We start from the raw sequence: 26,286 nt of genomic DNA, 5'->3' as shown, positions 1-26,286 counted from the left end.
GGTTTCTTAAGCTTCTGGGCCACAAGGAGAATTCCCCTTTGCCTTTTTTTTTTTTTTTTTTGGTTGTTTTTTTTCCCTAATAAGAAAGAGTTTTTGCAAGAAATAGAAGCCATCCTCAAGGGTACAGCTGAGAGCTTATTAAAGAATTTCTTTCTGGCGCTCCCTTTGTGGCACAGTGGGAAGAAATCCAACTAGTATCCATGAGGGTGCAAGTTCGATCTCTGGCCTCGCTCAGTGGGTCAGGGATCCAGCATTGCTGTGAGCTGTGGTGTAGGTCACAAACATGGCTCAGACCCCCTTTGCCATGGCTGTGGTGTAGGCCAGCAGCTGCAGCTCCTATTCAACCCCTAGCCTGAGAACCGACAAAAAAAAAAAGAATTTCTTTCTGGGTGTGGGGAAGGTTATAGAAACCAGCAAGAGCTGGAGGGCATCTGGGTACCATAGACAACAGACCCTTCCTGAAAAGGCAGGGGGCAAAAAGGGCTCCAATTCTGATGTTTGGGAGCTGTGGATGAAAGAAGATCACTGCTAAGATGTGGCACAAAGGGAGCCAGGACAAATGCCACCCTCTCTCATCCCTTGCCGATCCCCAATTATATCTCTTATTGGCTGAGTCTGACCAGGATCCAAAGGGAAGAGAAGCTGAGTAGAGATATTTCACCAGTAACTGCCTCAGGAGGGACACACAGATGGGGACATTTCTTGCTTCTCAAAATAACCACAAAGTCAGTATCACACCTGAAAAAATAAATAATTCCTTAATATCAGTGGATACCCAGTCCATGAAACAGAAGATTAATGCCATCTTTAAAAAACTCTATTGAAGTATAGCTGATTTACAATGTGTCAGTTTCAAGTGTACAGCAAAGTAATCCAGTTATACATACATATATATTCATTTTCTGTTTCTTTTCTATTATAGGTTATTATAAGATATTGAGTATTTCTTGTGCTATTCAGTAGGTTCTTCTTGTTTATCTATTTTTATATATAGTAGTGTGTCTATGTTTATTTCAAACTCCTAATTTATTTGCCCCTCCTCTTTCCCTTTTGGTAACCCTAAGTTTGTTTTCTATGTCTGTGAATCTGTTTTTCTTTTGTATATAAGTTCATTTGTATCATTTGTTTTAGATTCCACATATAAGTGATATCGTATGATGCTTGTCTTTCTCTTCTGACTTACTTCACATAATATTATAATCTATAAGTCCATCCATGGTGCTACAAATGCTGTTATTTCATTATTTTTATGGCTGAGTAATATTCCAGTATGTATGTGTGTGCACCCATACACACACGACATAATATTATTATACAAAACTGTGTGTGTGTGTGTTGCATCTTCCTCATCCATTCCTCTATTGATGGACATTTAGTTTGCTTCCATGTCTTGGCTATTGTAAATAGTTTTTAAATGGTGCTGCTATCAAGACTGGGGCCTCTTGAGTTGGAAGCATTGCAGTGTATGGTGAGGTCCACATAATGGGGAGCACAAAATCCTGGTTTGCAAGTTAACACATGCATCACTTTAGGCAAAGGCTCTTGGTGACTCCCATCTGAAAATTATAAATGACAATCTCTTCCTCAAAGAGCTGTTGGAGAGTTAAATGGTGTAGGGGTGAGGTTCAGTTCCTGGACACTATTCCTTTATCTCGCATGGAAAACTTTACTGTTTTCTTATCATTTAGAAACAATAGTCATAATGGAAATTTTGTTCTAGAGTCTGGTTTTAAAATGTTTAATTGTAAAAAAAATGAAAAGTATTTGCAGTTAGTAACCATTACAATTCTCCTTACCAACTGATCTGTAAATTTCTGTTTAGTGTGTTTTATTTGACAGATGTGTTATTCATAACAAAATATAAAATAGTTAACCTCTAAAAAGCCTTTCAGTCCTAAATTATGTCATTCTTTTATTATATAACTCAGGCAAGTCATTTGCTCCTTTTTGTCTTAATTTCTTTATCAGTTTAGATGGGTATAAGATCTGTTTAATGTAATCCGGAGGGCTGTGGGAAGGCCACTGTACCACAACTGATGGGTTTGATGCTGTATTATTTTCACTTATATAACACTTACTCTTAATAATATTATCATATTGGGAAGAAAGGAGTCAAGGGACCTCTTATAAATAAGCAAACCAAGGCTGAAAAGAAGCTAGTGGCCTGCTTGGTGGCATGAATGTAGCATTATGATGACATTAAAAATAGCCACCTGGATTGAGAACCTACTGTGTCCCAGGTATTTCAGCAGATGTTCTTTCTCTTCAATCTTTTCTTTTTTTTTTTTGTCTGAACCTTGGTATGTGGAAATTTGGGCCAGGAATCGAACTCATGCCACAGCAGAGACATGAGCCACAGCAGTGACAATGCCAGATCCTTAACCAGCCACCACACAAACCAACCTTTCTTTCAATCTTTACACTGAGCCATATGATGTTATTAGCCATGGTTTATAGATGAAAAAATGAAGTCACAGTAAGGTTAAACACAATGAAAACTCCACAATTTTTTTGAATGAAAGCTTTGTCTGGATAGGTGCTCAGGAGTGGGATTGCCGGATCATATGGTAGTTCTATATTTAGTTTTCTGAGGAACCTCCACACTGTTTTCCATTGTAGTTGTACCAATTTACATTCCCACCAAAAGTGAAAGAAGGTTCTCTTTTCTCCATACCCTCTCCACAGTTGTTATTTGTAGACTTATTAATGATGGCAATTATACTTTAATAAACAAAACAAAACAAACAAACAAAAAACACCACAATTTATTGAAAGTCAAGCTAGGGTAGAAACTCTGACAACTCCACACTGCATCATAGTCTTATTTCTCTGACCCAGTGGGACCAGAACAAGGATGCCAGGCAAGAATGACTCAGGTTAGGAAAATAGCCTGAATGAGGGGCTGTCATGCAATGCACAAGGCACTACATGCTTGCATCCACTGCCCAGGTCTTAACTCCATTTCAGTTGTCATAGCTATACAACCTCTCCTAGTGTCTGGAAGGTGCTCATTGGGATAACTATTCTTATTTCTGCAATTCCCATTGGGCTGCTGACTTGCAGCTCCTTTCTCTTTGTCTGGTAGAGGAAAGATGGACTATCTTTTCATCCTTGCCCAGATTCCCAGCAAGAGTTGGAATTAAATGAATCTGCCAGCATCCAGCTACCTTAATTCCCATGGCTCAGATGGCCAAACTCCATCCTGAGTACCCATAGAACATTATTTGTGCACCTGCATGGGCTACTGTTTGATGGGCCTGAGAACAAAGATGTGAAAAAAGGGAGTCCCCAAGGGTCTTACAGTCCAGAAGGGAAGGCTGATGCATAATCAGGAGATTCCTGTGTGCTCTGATGTGGGGGCGGGGGGGTCACTGGGGGCTACTAATGCACGGCAAGGATACCTGAGTCTGTCTCATTGCCCTGAACTAAAGAGTTCTTGGCACCACCCAGTTGGGAATAAACCCTCACACCTGCCCATCCCTCTCTCTCAGACCTGTGACCATCCGTCTCCATAGAGCAGACCTCGGTTTGGACCTTGAATTAATTTTCCCTTCTCCACCCTCACTTGATCTTAGCTAGCTTCCACCTCTAAATGATTTTATCCTCATTCCTGCTATTTTGCACCTCCAATCAGGGAATTTCTCCCCGATTTTCAGTATTTAATTGGCTGTGAGAACCCCACACTTGCTGCTGGCACATCTAGAACATCATGCCAAACACCTGCCAGGATATTAGTAAAGTGGAATTCAGCAAAGTCAAGGTACATCCATTACTGATAAACATATATGATGTATTTTCCAGGCAAGGGCTTATGCTGGGAGCTAAAGAGGCCAAGATTACTAATACATGCGCCATCTTTGAGGAAGTGACCCTATTACTTAGGGAGAGATAAATTGTAGCACAGGTACCCAGTTCATTCCTCACTTGTCCAAGACAGACATCACTAATCAACCATAGCATTCATTATTTCCTTCTGAGTTAGAACTTGGGTACAGAAACCTTATTTTCAACCGGATAAGAACAAAATGAATTGGATATGTTCTTCCCTATCTGATACATAAGAGTCAATACCCTGAAGGGCTCAGATTCAAATGGATGGAGGTTTTTTTTTTAATAGGGTATCTGCACTAGCAGGTGGGAGAGAATGTGAGATCAAGAGTTCCCACCCTAGTTTTCAGGCTTCCAGTATTGTGGTAGAGTTCAGGCCCTGTTTCAGAGAGCTGTGCGGCCCATGGAGCTCCCTTTGTGCCATATACCACACACAATCATGTTAATCCTCCTAGTAGCCCCATGAGGCTCTTCAACTTTGAGCACAGTGGGCTCAGGGAACAACAGCCCTTTGTCTAGGTTTGCCCAGGTTTGCCCAGTGGGTAGTAAGGTGGCCTCGTTTTGAGTGCACAGTCTAAGCCCAAGAACCAGACTCACTCTGTTAAAGGAGGCTGCCTGGCTAGAAAGACTGCGCTTCCAAGTGACAGTTCATTCTTAATTCAAGGAAGGAACATTATTTTATTATTCCAGGCATGATCATTGTCACTAATATAGAGACAGAACACGAACTGAGTCTTGGGACTCGTAAGTCCAGTATTCTTTCTTGTAACCTGAGAGTTTGCTTATGAAAGGCAAGATGTGGATAGTTCTCAAAATGCTGATAATACAAATGCCCCAGGTGTCATTTGCCTAACATTCCTCCCCTTCCCAGAAGATCCCAGGAGCCTGGGGGGATTAAGTCAGCTCACCTCAGTGTACAAATGTATAGGAGAGAAAAAAGAGAAAAGATCCTGCGAAGAATATTTAGCACTGGCAGACGACAAAGCAAAGGTACAAAGTGGGCTCGCTTTTCTCCTTAGTGGGTTTGAATCAATGCAGCTGTCCTATTTTCTTTAAAACACATACATATGTGTAACTCCCAAACAAAACAGAACAAAAGAGCCCAGCCTGACTCAATTAGCTTTCATTCCTGTCAGGACTGGTTTGCAGATAGGGCTAACAATAAACCCAAAAGATTTCTTACAGCTCCAGAAACGTTAATAGACATAACCCAGATTTGTACCAGACAGAATATGAGAGATTTATGAAATTTTGAGAGTATAAATAGGCCAGGATCCTGACCCACTTCCACATCATCTCCCCCAAAACTGATGTGCATATGACAATTTTTTTTGAGAATTGCTATTTCAATTTTATCTTCAAACATATTGATAGTGTTGGTGGTGAAAAGGAAATGGCACAAGCAGGACCAGGCAGGAACAGAGTCCTTCTTTCAGAAAATGACTTTCTGTAATGTGGACGTGCAGCTGTGTCCACCAGTGGGCATGGATGAAGCTGGTCAATATGCTGATTACTGGGAACATCTAAGCTGGCCTTTCTGCCTTACTGTAGAGTCACTCCCTGTCATGTATCCTTCCTGACTGCTGTAAAGCAGGAACCAGTGAGAGTAGGCACCAAACACCCCTGTCATGGTCAGAGAGAGTCCCGAACCACCTTCTACTATCCCTACAAATCATCTCCAAGGAAGATATCACACTTCCCACAAGAGCCAACTTGTGCAGCAGGTGAGTTCTTGAGAATTAATTTCCTACTACAAAGTAGCATAAAGCTCATTCAGTGACAAAGATATGTATTTAAACTCCCAATCCACCTAGTTACTGCTTTATTCTTTTATTTCAGAAGTAAAGCCTACTTCTTAAGACATTAGAATTAGCTTTTTGTGAGAAAGGAAGTGTATAATTTAAAGCAGGCATTTTGGAGCCAAGCACATGAGAATCTCAGGAGATTTGGACATCAAAGATGGTGAACTTCAGGTTGCATATGTTGGAGACAAAATATACCCCTGCTGAGTCTAGGAGTCCATATTGCATAATGATTGACAGCTCATCAGCAAGGTTAGATTTCCAAGGATGCAGTTTGGGAACAGTTAAGATCTTCAACAACCTAAATTTCTATGCTCAATTTTAATGTTTATAAAATGAGGGTATACTCTCTCTTCTCATCCCATCCACATCCCATACTTACATAGTCCTCAGTGAGTTTCTGTAAACAAAGCCCTCGGTGCACTGTAAGCATTGGTTAAAAGATTGTTGATATAGCTAGATATTTAGAGGAGGCAAAGTTGAGAGAGCATAAAGGCAAGGCACCACAGCCTTTCTTTTCTTTTTCTTTTTTTCTTTTTTTCTTTTTTTTTCTTTTTTTCTTTTTTTTGGCTTTTTAGAGCTGCACTGGTGGAATATGGAGGTTCCCAGGCTAGGGATCCAATCAGAGCTACAGCTGCTGGCCTATGACACAGCCACAGCAACACCATATCTGAGCCATGTCTGCAACCTACACCACAGCTCACGGCAAAGCTGAATCCTTAACCCACTGAGTGAGGCCAGGGATTGAACCCACAACCTCATGGTTCCTAGTCGGGTTCATTTCTGCTGCGCCACTATGGAAACTCCAAGGCTTCACAGTCTTAATAGAGGCGGAGGGTCTGTCTATATTGTAGCAGATTAGAAGCAGGTGGGAATACTCAGAGACAGCATCTCTATGACTGATAAAGGGCTGGGTCAAAGTCTGGAAAATTGGTCTAGGCCCCGTTGCAGCATTGGGAGGTTACTCTGTGTGGTGTTGACTCATACCTGGAATCAGGAAGGATAGAGCTGATATCCATCTTCCCTTGAGTGTGCCTGGCCTTTTGCTCCTGTTTGTCTAAGCACAGCAGAGCTAGGAATCTTTTGCAAGTCTGTCATGACTCTTTGGTATTGGCAGGAGGAAACTGGTAAGTAGTGGTTAAGTTGGTGAGCTGAAGTTGGGCAAGTGGAGCACTTCATCTAACCAATCCCACTGTTGGGGGCAGTAGCAGCTTCTCTCTGGAGAGTGCAGCCATTGACCATGGGGAGGCTGTGACAGAAAGGTACTCATTCTCACACATTATCAGTGGGCATGAAAAACATGATGCCACCCTTATTCAGGGCAGCTTGGCAATAAGCAAAGGTACAGGTAGAAATATCAACTCTGCACTACCATTTCTGAGAATTTATTCTATAGTTATGCATGTGCATGCTTAAAAGAACATAGGCTCAAGATTATTACTTGAAGAAGTTTGCTCTGGTAAGAGATGGAAAACAACCCCAATATCCATCAATATGAGATGAAGGGCTACCTGTGAATTGATGGAAAGACTTCCAAGAGATATTGGTCAGATGAAAAGAGTAAGCTTCAGAGTGGATTGCATGATGTGCTACCTGTATTTAAATAGGGGACGGTACTTAGAAATACTATTAATTTGCTTGTATATAAACAAAGAAAGCAGAAGGATATATAAGAAAGGAATAGCTGTGGTTACCTATGAAAGATGGTGGTGAGAACTGGGCAGATAGTATCTTTTTCATGTGCAATTTATACTATTTTTTAAACTGTGTGTCTGCATTTATATACCAATAAACAAAAGTTTGAAGAGAGACCAGAGAGAACCTGCTCATCTGTTTCCTGATGAGATCTCCAGTTCAGTTCCATACTGTCCAGAGATGGAAAATTCAGAATCACATCCCAGATCTGCTTACCTGGAGCAGAAGCTGCTCGAGTTATAACTAATGGGATCTCATTTAAATGGCAATTTCGACAAATTCCTGGAGGCTGAATGTGGACTAATGTGAGACTGGGGAACTTTGGTGGGCTTCAGTCTCAGGAGTCCTCATGTGTTTATTGATTTTACCTCTAGAAATCCACCATGTTCTCATGGAGAAGATTTGAGATGAAATTCTAGAGGATCTGGCAGGGGAAAGGCAAAAGTAATCCTTGTAAAAGGTGCCCAGAGTGTTCCATTTCATGTAGACTTCTTTCCAGGGGAAAAGACTTTCCCAGAGGCTCATCCTTCCAGGGGGAAGGGCATTTCTCCCAATTCAGTGCCCCCTCTAGTCTGCCTATTAGAAGTAAAACAAAATGAAAAAGCTAACACTTTTGAAGGTCCCGCTTCAGAGACACAAGTCTACTGGAAGGCTGGGATTTAGTCACAACATTATAGAACACTTCCTGTGGGACCTAGTCAAATTGACAAAGTTTTGCATAGCAAAAGAAACCATAAAAAAAAAAAAACCCGAAAATATAAATTGCAGAATGGGAGAAAATAGTTTTAAATGATGCTATTGACAAGGGCTTAATATCTAAAATACACAAACTACTTATACAACTCAACAGCAAAAGAGCCAACAACCCAATGGAAAAATGGGCAAAAGACCCAAAAAGACATTTCGCAAAAGAAGATATACGGATGGCCAACAAGCACATGAAAAATGCTCAACATCACTGATTATTAGAGAAATGCAAATCAAAACTATTATGAGGTACCAACTCACACCAGTCAAAATGGCCATCATTAATACATTCACAAATAACAAATGCTGGAGAGGGTGTGGAGAAAAGGGAATCCCCCCACACTGTTGGTGGGAATGTAAATTGTTACAACCACTATGGAAAACAGTATGGAGTTACCTCAGAAAACTAAATATAGAACTACCATATGACCCAGAAATTCCACTCTTGGGCATATATCTGGACAATACTTTCCTTGAAAGAGACACATGCATCCATATGTTCTCTGCAGCATTATTCACAACAGCCAAGACATGGAAACAACCTAAATGTCTATTGACAGATGAATGGATTAATATGTGATATATATACATAATGGAATACTACTCAGCCATAAAATAGAACAAAATAATGCCATTTGCAGCAACATGGATGAAACTAGAGACTCTTATACTGAGTGAAATAAGTCAGAAAGAGAAAGACAAATACCATATATTACTCATATCTGTAATCTAATAGGTGGCACAGATGCACCTTTCCACAGAAAAGAAAAGCATGGACATGGAGAACATACTTGTGGTTGCCAAGGGGAAAGAGGAGAGAGTGGGAGGGACTGGGAGTTTCGGGTTAATAGATAAAAACTGCTGCCTTTGGAATGGAGAAGCAATGAGATCCTGCTGTATGGCACTGGGAATTGTATCTAGTCACTAATGATGGAGTATGATAATGTCAGAAAAAAATGTATATACATATGTGCGACTGGGTCACCTTGCCGTATTGTAGAAAATTGACAGAATGTTGTAAACCAGGTATAATGGAAAAAAAATAAAAATCATTAAAAAATTAAAAATAAATTTATTTATTTTATTTATTTATTTATTTATTTTTTGGTCTTTTTGTCTTTTGTCTTTTTTGTTGTGGTTGTTGTTGCTATTTCTTGGGCCGCTCCCACGGCATATGGAGGTTCCCAGGCTAGGGGTCTAATCGGAGCTGTAGCCACCGGCCTACGCCAGAGCCACAGCAACGCGGGATCCGAGCCGCGTCTGCAACCTACACCACAGCTCACAGCAACGCCGGATCGTTAACCCACTGAGCAAGGGCAGGGACCGAACCCGCAACCTCATGGTTCCTAGTCGGATTCGTTAACCACTGCGCCACAACGGGAACTCCCTAAAAATAAATTTAAAAAAGAACACTTCCTCTCCCTATAACTTTCCACCATACCAACAGAGGTTCACTAGGATAAGAGAGGATGACAGCTAAAAGAGCTGCAAGGTGCAAACCCTGTGGGGATGAGCATTTAGAAAAGCACAAAGTTAAGATGGGGGAAAATAACACTAGAATAATTTGAAGTGTGTAGCACTGACAGTTGCACTTAACATTAAACATAGCTGAACTTCTAGCCAGATTAGCATAAATCCTCACACACTAAAGGCCTATTTACCTTCATTACTATTACTTGATATGTCATGTCTGGCTTTCAAATAAAACTACAGGCCATGCCAGAAGTCATAAAAACATCATCATCAACAACAACAAGGACACCGTCTGAAGAGACCAAGCCATAATAGGAAGCAGGTTCATTACGTAATACAGATATTGGAATTATCAGATAAGAAATTTAGAGAACCTATGATTAATTGGTTAAGGATTATAATTTCAAAAGTTTTCAAAATGCAAGAATAGATAAGTAGTATAAGCAGAGAAATGAAAATTATGAAAAAAAGAGTCTAAAAGAAATACCAGAAATTAAAAACAAAGGTGAAGAATGTCTTTGATAGGTTCATACATAGCCTGGACAGAATGAGAAAAAATTTAGTGGTTTGAAGTTAAGTCAATCAAAAATTCCCAAACTAAAATGCAAAGACAAAAATAATAAAAACAAAACAAAACAAAAAGAAGAGCATCTAAGAATGGTGAGAAAATTTCCAGATATGTAACTTATACAAAATTGGAATACTAGAAAGAGAAGAGAGAGCTGAAGTAGAAGAAACATTTAAGATAATAATGGCTGAGAATGATCCAAAATTAATGACAGACATCTAAGCACAGATCCCAAGAAGCCCAGAAAACACTAAGGAAAATGCCCATCAAGGCATATGATATTTGAACTGCTGGAAGTCAAATACAAAAGGAAAATCTTGAAATAAGGCTAAGGGGGGAAATGCTAGAAACGAAGTAGTACAAGAATAAACATTATATTGGACTTTTCTAGAAGAGTGTTGTAAAATATTTAAAATGTTGAAAGAAATTTCCATAACTTAGAATTTGATATCCTGCAAAATTATCCTTAATAGTAAAGGAGAAATAAAAACTGATGGGCTTCGGTCTACCCTACAAGAAATGCTACAAGAGGAGATAAAACACGATCATCTAACATGCTCAATTAAAACCAGGGAAGGCATTGTGTATATTTAGTAAGTTCTTTTGTATCATTTTTTTTTAGATTCTACATATCAGCATATATAAAATAGGTAACAAGTACCTACTATATATATAGCACAGGGTAATCTATTCCATGCAGTATATAATCTATAAGGGAAAAGAATCTGTAAAAGAATGGATATACATGTACATATATATATATATATAACATTTACTTAGCTGAACACATGAAACTAACACAATTTTCTATACTCCAATAAAATTTATTTTAAAAAACAGGGTTTGTGGGAAAACAGGAAAATAAACAATAATTAACACATATCAAACAATAAACATGATGAATATATGTCCAATTATATCAATAGTCACTTTAAATATGAATGGTCTAAATACACCAATTAAAAGACAAAAACTTCAAAGTGTAAACACAATATACAAGATCCAACTACCCATTATCTGTCAGAAAATCATTATAAATGTAAAAGTTCAGATAGACTAAAAAAAGTATATGTATAGAGAAATATATACTATGTTCACATTAAAAGGAAAAAACCCTGGACTAATTCTAGACAAAGCAGATTTCAGAATGAGAAAAAATTTCAGGCATAAAGATGGTTACATAATCATAAAGGCATCAATTCTCCAAGAAGACATAATTATGCTAAACATGCATGCATCTAATGATGGAGTTAAAATATGTGAGGTAAATGTGGAAAGAACCAAAAGTGGAAATCCATGGATCCACTGTTATAGTTGATGATTCCAACTCTTCTCTTTCAGTAATTGATAGGTGCTCTCTTTCGGTAAGTGATAGATCGTTACTTAATGTAATCAGTAATGATACAGTTACTCTGGCCAGCACTGTTAGTAAACTTGATCTAATTGATATTTATAGAAGAACATATCATCTGATGACAACAAAAGGCACATTTTGCTCAATCTCACATGGACCATTCACCAATAGGAGAAATAGATAGCTTCAGATCACATTCTAGGCCAAAAAATGGACCTGGAAAACAGAATAAGTGGAGCAGCAAAGTAATGAGCTGGAAACACTGCTTACCTCACTTATTCTCACAGGGGTTCATTTATTCACACATACATTTATTCACCAAATGTTCACTGACTCCTATTGTAAGAAAGTGCTGTGCTGGATGTTGAGAGGCAGAATCAAAACAGTAGTTTAATAGGGCAAGGAGAGAAGGGAAGTGAAAGAAGACATAAGACAGGTGCATGGATGTGTATTAAATACAGGAAGGCTGTTATATAAAAACAAACAGAAAAGGGCAAGTGTTGAAAAGTATGTAAAAAACTGGAACTTCTGTGCAATGATGATGGTAATATAAAATGATGCAGCCTGTGAGGAAAACAGTAAGGAATTTCCTCAAAAAATTAAACATAGAATTACCATGTGATCCAACAATTCCACTACTGGTTATATACTCAAAAGGATAGAATGCAGGAACTAAAACAGGTACTCACACATTAATGTTCATAGCAGCACTGGTCACAATAGCCAAAAGGTATAAATCATCCAAATGTCCATAATAAAGAGACTGAGAAACAAACTATAGTATATATATTCAATGGAATTTTATTCAACAGTTCAAAATGAAGGCAATTCTGACACGGGTAATGCCAAGGACGTATTTTTTTTTAAATTTTTTTATTGTTATTTCTCCAATACCATTTTTTTTTTTCTTCTGTACAGTATGGTGACCAGGTTGCACATGCATGTATACATTCTTTTTTCTCCCATCATTGTGCTCCGTTGTAAGTGACTAGGCATAGTTCTCAGAGCTACACAGCAGGATCTCATTGCTAATCCATTCCAAAAGCAATAGTTTACATCTATTAAGCCTAAGCTCCCAATCCATCCTACTCCCCCCCTCCACCTTGGCAACAAGTCTATTCTCCAAACGTGGATGAATCTTGAAGACAGTGTGATAAGTGAAATAATTCAGATACAAAAAAATATAAATATTGTGTGATTTCATCCATATGAGGTACCTATAGCTGTCACATTCATAGATGCATAAAATAGAATGGTAGTTGCCAAGAGTAGGGAGCAGAGGAGTATGGAGATTTATTGTTTAATGGGAATAGAGTATTAGTTTTGGAAGCTGAAAAATTTCTGGAGATGGATGGTGGTAATTGTTGTACAACAGTGTAGATGTACTTAATGCTGTTGAACTCTACACCTAAAAAAATGGCTAAAGAGGTAAATTTTATGTTAGTATATTTACCAAAATAAAAAAGATAAAAGGATGAAAAAATGCCACGCAAATACTAGTCAAAGAAAAGCTGCAATGATGACATTAATATCAGCCATATCAGTTTTCATTGCAGAAAATTATCAGTGACAGAAAGGGAGATTATATAATGATACAGGATCAATTCACCAAGAAGGCACCACAATGGGAGAAATGCATTATCACCTAAAAATGAAGTGGAAAAATGCATGAAGCAAAAACTGACAAAATTGAAAGGAGAAATAGATAGTTTCAAAACAGTTGAAGACTTTAATACCACTCTCTCGGTAATTGATAGATATTGATATAGAAAATCAGCAAGGATATAGGATTTGACCTTGTCATTAACCAGTTAAATCTAATTTATATTAACAGAACTTTGCACTATATTACATCAGAGTACACATTCCTTTTGTGTACACAAGTACTATTTACCAAAACAGACCTCTTCCTAGATTATAAAATATACCTAAAAAAATGTAAAAAAGATTGAAATCAAAAGTTTCCATCATGGCTCAGTGGTAATGAACCTGACTGTTAGCCATGAAAATGTGGATTTGATACCTGGGTTAAGGATCCAGTGTGAGCTGTGGTGTAGGTTGCAGAATTGGCTCAGATCCCATTTTGTTGTGGTGTGGTATAGCCTGGCAGCTATAGCTCCAATTCAACCCCTCACCTGGGAACTTCCATATGTCATGGGTGTAGCCTTAAAAATCCCCCCCAAAAAAAGATTGAAATCATACAAAGTAGTTCTATGACCATAATGAAATTAGACTAGAAATCAAAATTTTTTAAAAAGTATGATAATAGTAACATATCCTAATACTTGGAAATTAAACATCATTCTTACAATTAATCTATGGATCTAAAAGGAAGTCTCAAGAGTATTTTGAATTGAACAAAAACAAAAGTAAAATAACAAAGTTTATGGGATACAGTGAATGTACTGCTTAGATGGAAAATTATAACATTGATATTTACATTAGAAGAGCAAATATTACGAAAATAATTACATTTATAAATGAATCAATAAAATACCTAGGAATAAATTTAATCAAGCAGATGAAAGACATATACACTGAAATCTATAAAACATGGATGAAAGAAATTGAAGAAGACACATATCAATGGAAAGATATTCTGTGCTCATGGATTGAAGGAATGAATATTATTAAAATGTCCATATGCAAATCTACAGAATGCCCAAAGCAATTTACAGATTCAATACAATCTCTATCAAAATTCCAATGGCATTTTTTCACAGAAATAGAACAATCAATCCTAAATTGTAAATCCCAAAATTTGCGTGGACCAAAGCCATCTTGAGAAGGAAGACCAAAGTGCGAGGCATCATATTCTCTATTTTTAAACTATATTGCAAAGCTGCAAAAAGTGTGGTATCAGCATTAAAAATAGACACATAGACTAAAGGAAGAGGATAAAGAGACCAAAAATAAACCCACACATAAATGGTCAATTAATATACATCAAAGGAGCTAAGAGTATGTAATGGGGAAAGGACAGTCTCTTAAATAAATGGTGATGTAAAACTGGACAGCCAAGGTAAAATATTGAAACTGGACCACAATCTTAAAAGCATACATAAAAATGAACTCAAAATGTATTAAAGACTTGAACATAAGACCTGAAACCATGAAACACAGGCAGTAACCTGCTTAACTTTGAAGTAGGCAATGACTGTTTTGGATTTGACACCAATAGCAAAGACAAAAAACCAAAAATAAATAATGGGACTATATCAAACTAATAAGCTTCCACACAGCAAAGAAAACCATTAACAAATGAAAAGGCAACCTAGCTAGTGGGAGAAAATGTTTGAAAAATCACATATTTGATAAAGGACTAATATCTAAAATATAAAGAACACATACAACACAAGAGAAAATAAAAACAAACTGATTTTAAAATGGACAGATTATTTGAGTAGGCACTTTTCCAAAGAAGACATAAACATGACCAATAGGTACATGAAAGTTCTCAACATTACTAATTATCAGGGAAATTCAAATAAAAACCACAATGAGATATCACCTCATACCTATTTAGAATGTCTGTTTTCAAAAAGCACAAGAAATAACATGTGCTAGTGAGAGCGTGAAGAGAAGGAAACTCTTCTACACTGTTTGTGGGATGCAAATTGATATGGTCACTGTGGGAAACAGTAGAGATATTTCTCAAAAAATATAAAATAGAATTACATACAATTCATCAATTCTAGTTCTAGGTATTTATCCAAAACAAAAACACTGATTCAAAAAATATATACAACCTTGTGTTTTTTGAAGTATTATTTATAATAGCCAAGTTATGGATGGATGAATTGATGAAAGAAAATGTGATGTGTGTATACACACAAACACACACACACAAAATGGGATAGTATTTATCCACTGGAAAAGAAGGAAATCTTGTTATTGGTGACAACATAAACATCTCTTGAGAGCATTATGCTAAGTTCCTAAGTGAAATAGGTCAGGCAGAGAAAGACAAGTATCGTATGATCTCACTTATATAAAATCTAACAAAAACAACAGCAAAACCCCAAGCTCATAGATACAGAGAACAAATTGGTGGTTTTCAGATACAGGGAGTGAGTGGATGAAATGGGTGCAGGGAGTCAAAAGGTACAAACTTCCAGTTATAGAGTAAGCAAGTTATGGGGATATAACATATAGTATGATAACTATAATTAATAATACTGTATTGCATATTTTGAAGTTTCTGAAAAGTTCTCCTCACAGGAAAAATTTGTAACTATATATAGCAATGGAAAACTAGACTTATTTTGTTGATCAATTTGCAATATATACAAATATTGAATCATTATTTTGTACACCTAAAACTAATACAATGTTAAATGTTAATTACATATAAATTTTTTTTAAATTTTCTCTTTGGTAATCTAAGCTGCAACTTCAATAAACTAGGAAAATTAAAACAAAACAGAAATCCTCAAATCAAACAAAAAAAAAAGAATTACTAATGATGAAAACAGAAATAAATTAAATCAAAAACTGAAAAAATTAAAACATCCAAAAGTTGATTCTTGGAAAAAGCAGGAAAATTGATGTGTGCAGCAAGACTAACAAATTGAAAGGAAAGAAGACATAAATTACCAAATCAAGAATGAAAAAAGAGATAGCACCACAGAATTTGTGTTTGTTAAAAGAGCAATAAGGTGCACTATGAACAAATCTAGGCACACATATACTACAAGAGGGATAAGACCAGTTCCTGGAAATGAGCAAACTACCAAAATACATCCAAGACTAAATAGATAACTCAAATGGCGCCAGAGTTATGGAAGACATTGAATTTTTAGTTTAAAACTTTCCAATAACAACAAAAAATCTTCAAGACCATATAGTTTTACTGGAGATGTCTACCAAACATTTAAAGATATAATCACATCAATTAAAAACGCCATTTATGGAAAATTGAGGATGAGGGAAAACTTCCTATTTTGTTTTATGAGGCTATAAATTATCTTGATATAAAAACTAGGCAAAGGCAGTGTTAGGAGAGAAAATTATGAACTGATGAAAAACTGACATAAACTCAACATAATATTAACAAATAAATGACCAGCAATATATAAAAGAATCATACACCATGGACAAGTAGAGTTTTATCCTGGGGATTCAAGGCTGGTTTAATATTCTAGAATCTGTAATCCATAACATTAACAGTTTGAGAAGGAAATACACATTACTGCATCAATGTCAGAATATGCATTGTGCATAATTCAACATTCAGTGGTTAAAAACTCTAAGAAAACTAGGGACAGATGGGAACTTACTCAACTTGATAAAGGGACTCTACTAAAAATCTTCAGCTCTAAATATATGTTAATGATGAAAGATAGGATACTTTGCCCCAAGGTTAGGAATAAAGCAGGGCTCATTATTCTTATTAACATTGTACAGGAATTATGCCACTAAAATAAGACAAGAAAAATAAACACAAGGCACATAGATTGGAATGAAAGAAATAAAACTTTATTCTCAGATGACATGATTATGTAGAAAATCTCAAATAATTGACAACACGTAACACATGCACACACATTCTTCCTAGAACTAATAAGTGGGATCAGCAAAATTGTAGTTTTCAAAGTCATACATGAAAAATCATTCACATTTCTATTTACCTGCAATGTACAATTGGAAAAATAAATTTAAATCATAACACCTTATATAATAACTCTAACAACTATAATACTTAGGTATAAACCAAACAAAACATATTGGGAATCTGATTGCTAATAATTATGCTAATGAAAAATATATATGATTTTTATTTATACCTAAATAAATAGTTATATCCCATTTATGGATTAAAATACATAACTGTGTAAAGATGCCTTTTCTCCACAAATTGATTTATAGATTAAATATAATACCCTTCAAAATCCTGGCAGGATTTTTTATAGACATCTATAAGCTGATTATAAAAATTATTTGGAAAGTCAAAAGAACCAGAGTAACAAAAATAATTTGGAAAAAAGAAGAAAGTCAGAGAAGTAATATTACCAATGCTCAGACTGACTATAAATCTTCAGTAATGAAATCAGTTGATATTTCCGAGTGGATAAATGTACAAATTAAAGGAATAGAATAGAAAGTCCACATAGATCCATCCAATTGTTTTTTGACAAGATTACAGAAACTGAATGGAAAAGAATAGTTTATTCAACATATATTTGATCTACTGTACATCCTTATGCATAAAAATGGTGTAAAATTTAACTCTAAGTGTATTATAAATTAAAATATATAACTTAAAACTATACTATTTTAGAAGAAATACAGGAGTAAATGGTGACCCAGGTTTAGGCAAGGAGTATTTATGTATGACACCAAATTCATAAAAGAAAACAAGTTTTACTTTGGAATTCATCAAAATGAGAAAAAAAAGAGAACTTTTGTACAATACAGAGTTAAGGGAATGAAAAGATAGATCACCAGATAGGGAGAATATATTTGCATATCCACAAATACAACAAAGGGTTTGTGTCCAGATTATATAAAGAACACTCAAAGCTCAAAAATAAAACAAACTACCTGACTAAAAAGTGGTCAAGAGATCTGAATAGACATTTTGTCAAAGAGTGTATACAGATGGGAAATAAATATATGAAAATATGTTCAGTAATTATAGAAATGCAAATTAAAACCACAATGAGATAGAACTACACACTTATCAGAATGGCTAAAAATAAAGACTGACCATATTGAGTGCTTGTGAGGATATGTAGCAACTGTATTTCTGCTAGGTTGCTGGTGAACATGTAAGATGGTATAGCCATTCTGGAAAACAGTTTGGTAGTTTCCTTTCTAAAACTTTAAAAAATTAAAATATAGTTGATACTGTGTCAATTTCTTCTTTACAGGAAAGTGATCGAGACATACATATGTATACGTTATTTTTCTTATATCATCCATCATGTTTTAACATAAGTGATTAGATGTAGTCCCCTGCGCTATACAGTAATACCTCATTGCCTATCAATTCTAAATGTGATACATTGCAAATCCCAGTCCATCTTATTCCCATTCTCCTCCCCTTTGGCAACCACAAGTCTGTTCTCTGTGTCTGTGGGTCCATTTCTGTTCTATGGACAGGTTCGTTTGTGCCACATTTTAGATTCCACATATAAGTGATATAATATGGTATTTGTCTTTCTCTTTCTGACTTATTTACTTAGTGTGAGAATTTCTAATGGCATCCATGTTGTTGCAATTGCAATATTTTATTTTTTTTAATGGGTGAGTAGTATTCCATTGTATATGTATGTACATTTTGGTAGTTTCTTATGAAATTAAACACATACTTATCATATGCCCCAACAATCACACTCCTCATTATTTACCTCAGTTACCTCACAATTTTACACCAATATTTGTACACAAATGTTGTAATAACTCTCCTTTCAATCACCAACAACTGAAAACAATTCAAACATCCTCCCCCTGTTGACAGGCTGAGCAAATTGCAATTTGGCCATGCAATGGACTACTACACAGCAACAGAAAGGAATAAGCTATTGATACACAAAGTAATTTAGATGACTTTCGGAGACATCATGATGCGGTAAAGAACCCAGTCTCAGAAGGTTACTTATTGTATCATTTCATTACTATGACATCCTTGAAGATGCAGAACTATAGTGACAGAGAACAGATGGGTGATTAGGGGAAAAAAAAGCATAGGACCTCAAAGGTTTGGTACAAAGGAGATTTTAGGATGCAGGAACTGTGTCCTGATTATCCCGCTTATATTCATCATATACCTGCTAAACTTTGCAAAATTATACACATACTTAACTGTATGTTTATTTTAGGATAATGCTCTATTTTTTAGTTCTTTAGTTCAATTTAATGGGTGTTTACTGAGCATCTATTTTGTGGTAAAACTGCCCAAATGACACTTGCCACTTGCCCTCAGAAAGATGTTTTATTTAGGGAGTGGAAGCATATACTTCCAGAGGCTTTGAGAAGTGGGGAGGCTATTACTACCACGGAGTTGTGAGTGGGTTCCAGGAGGCCCCAGCCAGCAGCAGAGAAGTCATCTAGACCAGGCTCAGTTCCTTCAGCCCAGCCCCGCTCTACCTCCACCCAGGCCCCTGCCGAGGCCACAGACAGTATTCCAGGAGCAGGTCCTGTAGCCTGGAGGCTGATTAGTATGTAAAGATGATATATTTAGCCTAATTAAGGTAAAAGATCCTTAATTGGGTTATGGCTGAGTTATGAAGGACACACCGAGGCTTGTCAGGTTCCTGTCAGAGAGGATGATGTTGCTGTTTGACAGAGAATGGAGGTAAAAATAGAGCAGACAGACTGTGATCAGTAAGAGCTGGTTTCTGTCTCAGCTCTACCACTTAAAATCTCATAACCTGCCACTGTGAGATTCAGGACCTCTCATTACCCTCTGTCCATCAGAAAAAGGAGACAATACCTTGTAGATGGTTGTCAAGATTAAACTGGATGGAATTAGATGGAATAATTTATCTAAAGCAAGCTACTCAGGTCCTGGGCCTTTAGGAAGCACTCAGTTAGTGGCAGCCTCTTGTCTTTGTGTAAGAAAATAATTATGAGATATTATTTAATATTATCTTAGTGTTCATTTAATCATACTTGTGATTAGTAACATATATGTGACTAAGAATTTTTCTAATTCATTTTAATCACTTTTTTTGTAGTACTCACTTAAGAATGGTTATAGGCACCCAAGGTTGATGTTGTTTGTTACGGCGGAGCCAACATGCCCAGGATTAGGGTCCTCCAGTGGGTCTGCTAGCACCTTGTCTACCATACACAGCCTGGGAGAGCTGAGGTGGCACTGTTACTGATCTGGGTTCTTGGCCTTCCTTGGTCAATAGAAATTGATGAGGCCAGGCAGGAAAATTCAAGCAAGGCTTTATTGGGGCCCCTGCTACAGAAAACGGGGGCAAAAACAAACAGCAGATTCCTTTACTTTCTTCCCAAATTGGGGTGAGCTAGTTCCTTATATGGAATGAGGGTAGGTGCAGGTGCAACAGTCTGGTCAGAAGGATGGCTTAGGCAGTCTGCCCACCCTTTTTGTGGTGGTGTGTGTAGGATCATGTGTAGTATCCTGTTTTTGCTCTGGGCTTTTCAGCAGTGGCAGTTGGGTTTTTAGGGGTTTTGTGTGTGTGTGTGTGTGTGTGTGTGTGTGTGTGTGTGTGTGTGTGTGTGTGTCTTCTTGCCCATAATCTGCATGCACACAGTTATTTTTAGTCTCTTAGAATTTCTTTGTATTTTGTTGCAGCACATGTTTATCCAGGTGCAAGCACTGCAGCCACTGCAGCAAAGGGTCCCAGGTCTCAGTCTGTCTCAGTACAATCCATTATGCATATAATAAACATACTTAAAATTTTATCCGAAGTTGGACTCTTCTGGGATTTTCCACTCGTGGGTTGTAGAAGGTGAAAAGGGGAGGTAGAGATGTGTTGGTCCCCAACCAGGCACTGTGTCTTTCAAGTCACCAGCTTATTTTTGCTTCCCGGCAGCTGTGTAGGACATGAGTTGCTATACTCATTCAATAGTCGTATGACTTTTAGTCCTGAGGTTACACCACATTTTAGAAACAATGACCAAGTGGAAATATCTATATAGTCCAATCTTTCCTTCTCTGGGTTTGCATAAAACACTTACCATTTGCCTACTCTGTAGAAGACTCAATATAGGCCCTTGAGCTCAGGATTGCTGATTTGATTTGGAGCCCCTCAGTGTTTCTCTCAGTGCTTTGTACTTATTACCCAATCAATGAATATTTGTCAGATAGATGGAACAATTTATTTGCTGAGGAAAAGACAGTCTGCAAGGAGGCAGGGCTACCATTTCCGTTCTGACTCACTGGAAATCGACACATGATCTGTCTACCAGTAAATACCTCAACCAACATATCAGTCTGACTGTTAGTACCACTTCTCTGAAAGTCTCCTGCAGAAGACTGGAGAAAAAGAACAAGCCTTCTTGCAAAGTCTGTGGCACTGTAAATTGGGAAATTCAAAGAAGCTTCTCTTGGGTAGCTATACATCTATTGGAGCAGGTTATACTTTCATTAGATTGAGCATCCATTATTTTATGTGATATCATACTTTTACATTTTCTTACTGTAGCGTAAAAGAGTGTAGAAGTTTCCATCTATTTTTGTTAGCAGCCCTAATAAATTTGGTCCAAATGAGAAATTCAGTATGACACACAGAAAATCGTCTAACTTCTATTCCACCACTTCTGACAGTAAAACACAATGACTCTCAGTACAGTGAATGAATTGTTTTATTTGTCATATTGGTCACTGGATTTCTTGTTTGGCATTGGCATTAAAGTGGAATGTTCTCATTCCTTTGCCATCAGATTTGGGAGAGGGATTTCTACTTATTTTCTGTACTAGATTGGCAGCCTCTGAAAATATTTAGTCTGTAACAGGTATTGATTGAAAACAGTGCGATACAAGTGCAAGAGCACACACTTAGAACTCAGTGGAATCCCGAAGTGATAAGATATTTCATTTAGATGCCACCAGACATATATGACTTTGTTTTATTCTGTATTATTTTTTGGGGGGCGGGGGGCTGCACCCACAGCATATGGAGTTTCCCAGGCTAGGGGTTGAATCAGAGTTACAGCTGCTGGCCTACACCACAGCCACAACAACTCGGGATCTGAGCTGCGTCTTCGCCTTACACCAGAGCTCATGGTAACACCAGATCCTTAACCCACTGAGTGAGGCCAGGGATCAAACCCACAACCTCACGGTTCTGGGTCAGACTTGTTTCCTCTGTGCCATGATAGGAACACCAAGATATATATGACTTTGTAAATAACAGTTGTAATATCTCTGTGATTCCATTTCCTCATGTGTGAAGTGGTAGTATGCATGCCTATCTTTTCAGAGTTGTGAAAATTAAAAATTGTAATACATAAGACAACTGTATGTGTTCTTCAAATGTTACAACGTCTTTCACTCTCCCACTACCTAGAGGAAAACCTGTAGATTTTACTTGTGGGGTTGTGTCAGTGATTAGTTTATTGCCTCTCAGCTCACAATTCACTCTTCAGTCTATGCTCTGTGACAAACAACACAACGTCAGGGTCTCTTCCACCGGTGATATCAATGTCATGCTTTTCATAGAGGTACCAGTAGGGCACTGCAGGAGGGAAAGGCTCTCCTGCATTTACCAGTGAACACTAGAAGTTGGTGTGTGTGTGCGTGTGTGTGTGTGTGAAGAAAGAAATGAAGGCCATCTACATTGGAAAGGAAGAAGTAACATTATCTCTACTCACATATAACCTGATCTTATATATAGAAAATCCTAAGAATTCCACTAAAACTCTCATAAAGCCAATAAAGAAATTCAGAATTCACATAAGATAAAAGAACAATCAAAAAATGAAATTAAGAATAAAATTTTAGGGAGTTTCCACTGCAGATTAGTGGAAATGAACCCAAATAATATACGTGAGGATGTGAGTTCGATGCCTGGCCTCGCTCAGTGGGTTAAGGATCTGGCATTGCAGTGAGCTGTGGTGTAGGTTGTGGATGTGGCTTGGATCCCACGTTGCTGTGGCTGTGGTATAGGCCGGCAGCTGTAGCTCCAATTCAACTCCTAGCCTGGGAACTTCCATATGCCCCACCTGTGGCCCTAAAAAGCGAAAAAGCAATAAATAAATAAATAAAATTTTATTTACCACAGTATCAGAAAGAATAACACACTTAGGAATAAAAAGAAATAAATTAACAGAGGGAAAATATTGTTGAAAAAGAGCACAAGGGGGGGGCATATTTCCCAATTTCAAAATTTATTACAAAACTACAGTGTAGTACAGTATAGCATAAACAAAGAAAATATGTTGAGGGTCCAGAAATAAACCCTTCCATTTATGGTCAATAGATTTTTGACAGCAGTGCCAACAACTCAGTGAAGAAAATAAGTGCTTCATATTATCTTCCATCATGTTCTATCACAAGTGATACCATTGCTTATCCATTCTAAATGCAAGAGTTTGCATCTACTAATTCCAAACTCCCATCCATCCCACTCCCTCCCCATTCCCCTTGGTAACTACAAGTCTGTTCTCCATGTCTGCAAGTCTATTTCTCTTCTGTAGATATGTTCATCTATGCCATATTTTAGATTACACATACAAGCGATTGCATATGTTGTTTTTCTCTTTCTTACTTACTTCACTTAGTATGAGAATCTTTAGTTGCATCCATGTTGCTGCAAATGGCGATATTCATTCTCTTTTATGTCTGAGTAGTATTCCATTGTGTATATGCACCACATCTTTACCTATTCATCTCTTGATGGACATTTAGATTATTTCCATGTTTTGGCTATTTTGAATAGTGCTGCAATGAACGTAGCAGTACATGTGTCTTTTTAATATTTCTGAAGTTTTTTTATACATATTTATACAACAATATTCTCATCATCAAACATTTGAATACTTCGTCACATATATACAAGGAAAGGAAGTTATGAAAATGCTTTTACATCCAGGGCCCCATTTGATCCTCTTGTTTGAGGGCCTACTGGGTGGTGGCAGCCCATGGACAGGGGCACCACCTGGGCTTTTCCTCACTTCACCTGCCTTGCCCAATTCTTCAGCTGACCCACCACTCAAGCCAAATTTTTCCCTACATCTTCCCAAGTCTAAAGCTGTGTAGGATCTCATGCTGGACCAAGGTATCTTGAGGGAGAGGGCAATTATAAAACCATTTATGATGTCCAGTGCCTACATCGCACTTAAAATTTTCTTTTCTTCCTTCTTTCTACCAGCAATATATTGTGAGTACCTTTGCTGTGTCAAGTGTCAGGCAGAGCACTGGTTGCTGGGGACATTGTCTGGCCCATCTGCTTTAAGCTAACCTCAGCTCTGCAGTACACACACCAGCAGAGACAGGCAGCAGCTCACTCCTCAGCAATAGCCTGGGGCCCCCCAGCTTACCAAGTTCCAGGTGGTCCAGCTGCTACCCTGTTTCATTCTTTAAACTGATCCTTAATGCTGGGGCTTGCTACGAGCCTTGACTGTGACCCCAGACCCCTCCATGTGTGGTCCCCCTTGTTTGGGCTTCAGCCCCAGCTCCCACCTCTAGCCATAAGAGTTATAGCTGTGGCCTTGTCTGGCCTTGCTCTGGCTTCCCTAAGGGTAATCCATCCCTAAGGATGCTTCCAAATCATCTGCATCACTTGTTAAAAGTGTGTGTTCCTAGGCTCCAGCTCATAGTTAAACATTCAGGATGTCTATGGGTGAAAAGCAAAAATCTACACTTTCCACAAGTTCTCCAGGTACATTATAGTTTGCAAACTGCTGGCTTAGGCAGGAAAGACAAAAAGACAAAAACAAATGGAAAAACTTCCTCGGAGTCTATTATCGAAAATATATGGTTCTTTCCTTTCAATGCAGCTCAGGAAACATAATTTGTACAGCCCCTGTATATGTGGTGTTTGAAATATGTGCACTCATTTAATCCCTAAAGTGCCCTTCGAAGGATAGATTATACCCACACACTGTTAGCCAAGGTGCCTAGGAAATACAGGATCTGTCCCAGACCACACTTTCCAGCAGAGCACAAGGAATTGTGAAGAAGAAGAGACCAAGTAACCCTTGATCTTTAGCTAGAACTTTGACACACCAGTCATCCATGGGGGGGGGGGGGGAGTGGATGTGAAGAAAGCCATTTTTCCTAAAAAGCTTCAGGCCAAAAAAGTCTATCAGACCCACTGCTCTGTCAGTATGCCCCACCTCCACCCCACACACCCCCATCTGCCAGAAGCAAATCTCACTTTGAGGTGAGGAAAGTTGCAGAGCAGATGCACAGAGCCAGGCATAAACTGACCCAGGGCAAGGTCAAGCCTAGCCCTAGATCCAGATGGTATCCTTGAGGCAAATAAGAGAAGGACCACAGCAGGTGTCATCCCGCACAGCAGATGCTCCCAGCCCTCTCAGCGCAGGCAGAGGAGGGCAGAAGGAGCCTTGTTCAAACCCAATTGCAGAGATTCTCAAAGCACAGCTGCTTCCATTCATAGGTGCACAGCTCAAACAGAGTCTGTGAGCTACTGTCTTATCTTCACAATCACCCAGAATTCTTGTTAAGACCCTAGGCCACTCTCCTAGAAATTCTGAGGCCCATTTGATAAGAACCAGGCAGTCCTATCATAAGGAAGGTTTGGCCTTGGAAAGGCATGGGGAGGATGAGAGGTGAAGGGCAGAGAAGAGGCTTCTGAGCCAGACCACTGGGATTCATCCCCAAAGCCCCTGCTTCTGCCACTCCCTTTTCAACAGCCTCCACTGTGCCCAGAGAGAGCTCAGGGTGCATGTCCCTCTTATATCTGTGTGAGGACAGATTCCCCACAGTGCTCAGGTATAGATCAGAAATGCAAACCCAGGAGGTGGGGAGGCTAAGCCGAGATGGGCAGCATAGAGCTGGGGAGATGTCAATAACAGTATCCCAAATGGGCCCAAGGCTAGACCAGGGACAGGTGAGTCAGCCAGGTGACCTAGGCCACATTGGTTCCTGCATGCATGAGCTGTGCTAGAATGGAAGTAGGGGTGAAGCTTTCTCACCTCCCTGGGTCTGTGGGCTGCTTCCTTCTGGAGCTATGAAGAAATCACCCTGCAATTTGAAATATTTCCTTCCCAGCCCCCAAACTTTGGCAGCACTTTCTCCACTGCCCCTGTTGAGGTGGAGAACATGACAACCTGGCTGTAAACAGTTTCAGGGATTGATTTCCTTGCCACCAGAGGGTCCTTTGTGCCTTAATCTCTCTCCCTCCACAAGGCCTCTCTCCCTCCACAAGGCCTCTTAT

This window comes from Sus scrofa, chromosome 15, assembly GCF_054392235.1.
Source record: "Sus scrofa isolate SSC_HxYL_T2T_F1_AM1 chromosome 15, Sscrofa_HxYL_maternal_Yorkshire_Landrace_v2.0, whole genome shotgun sequence".
In the NCBI taxonomy this organism is placed as follows: Eukaryota; Metazoa; Chordata; class Mammalia; order Artiodactyla; family Suidae; genus Sus; species Sus scrofa.
This window is presented reverse-complemented; position numbering follows the sequence as displayed.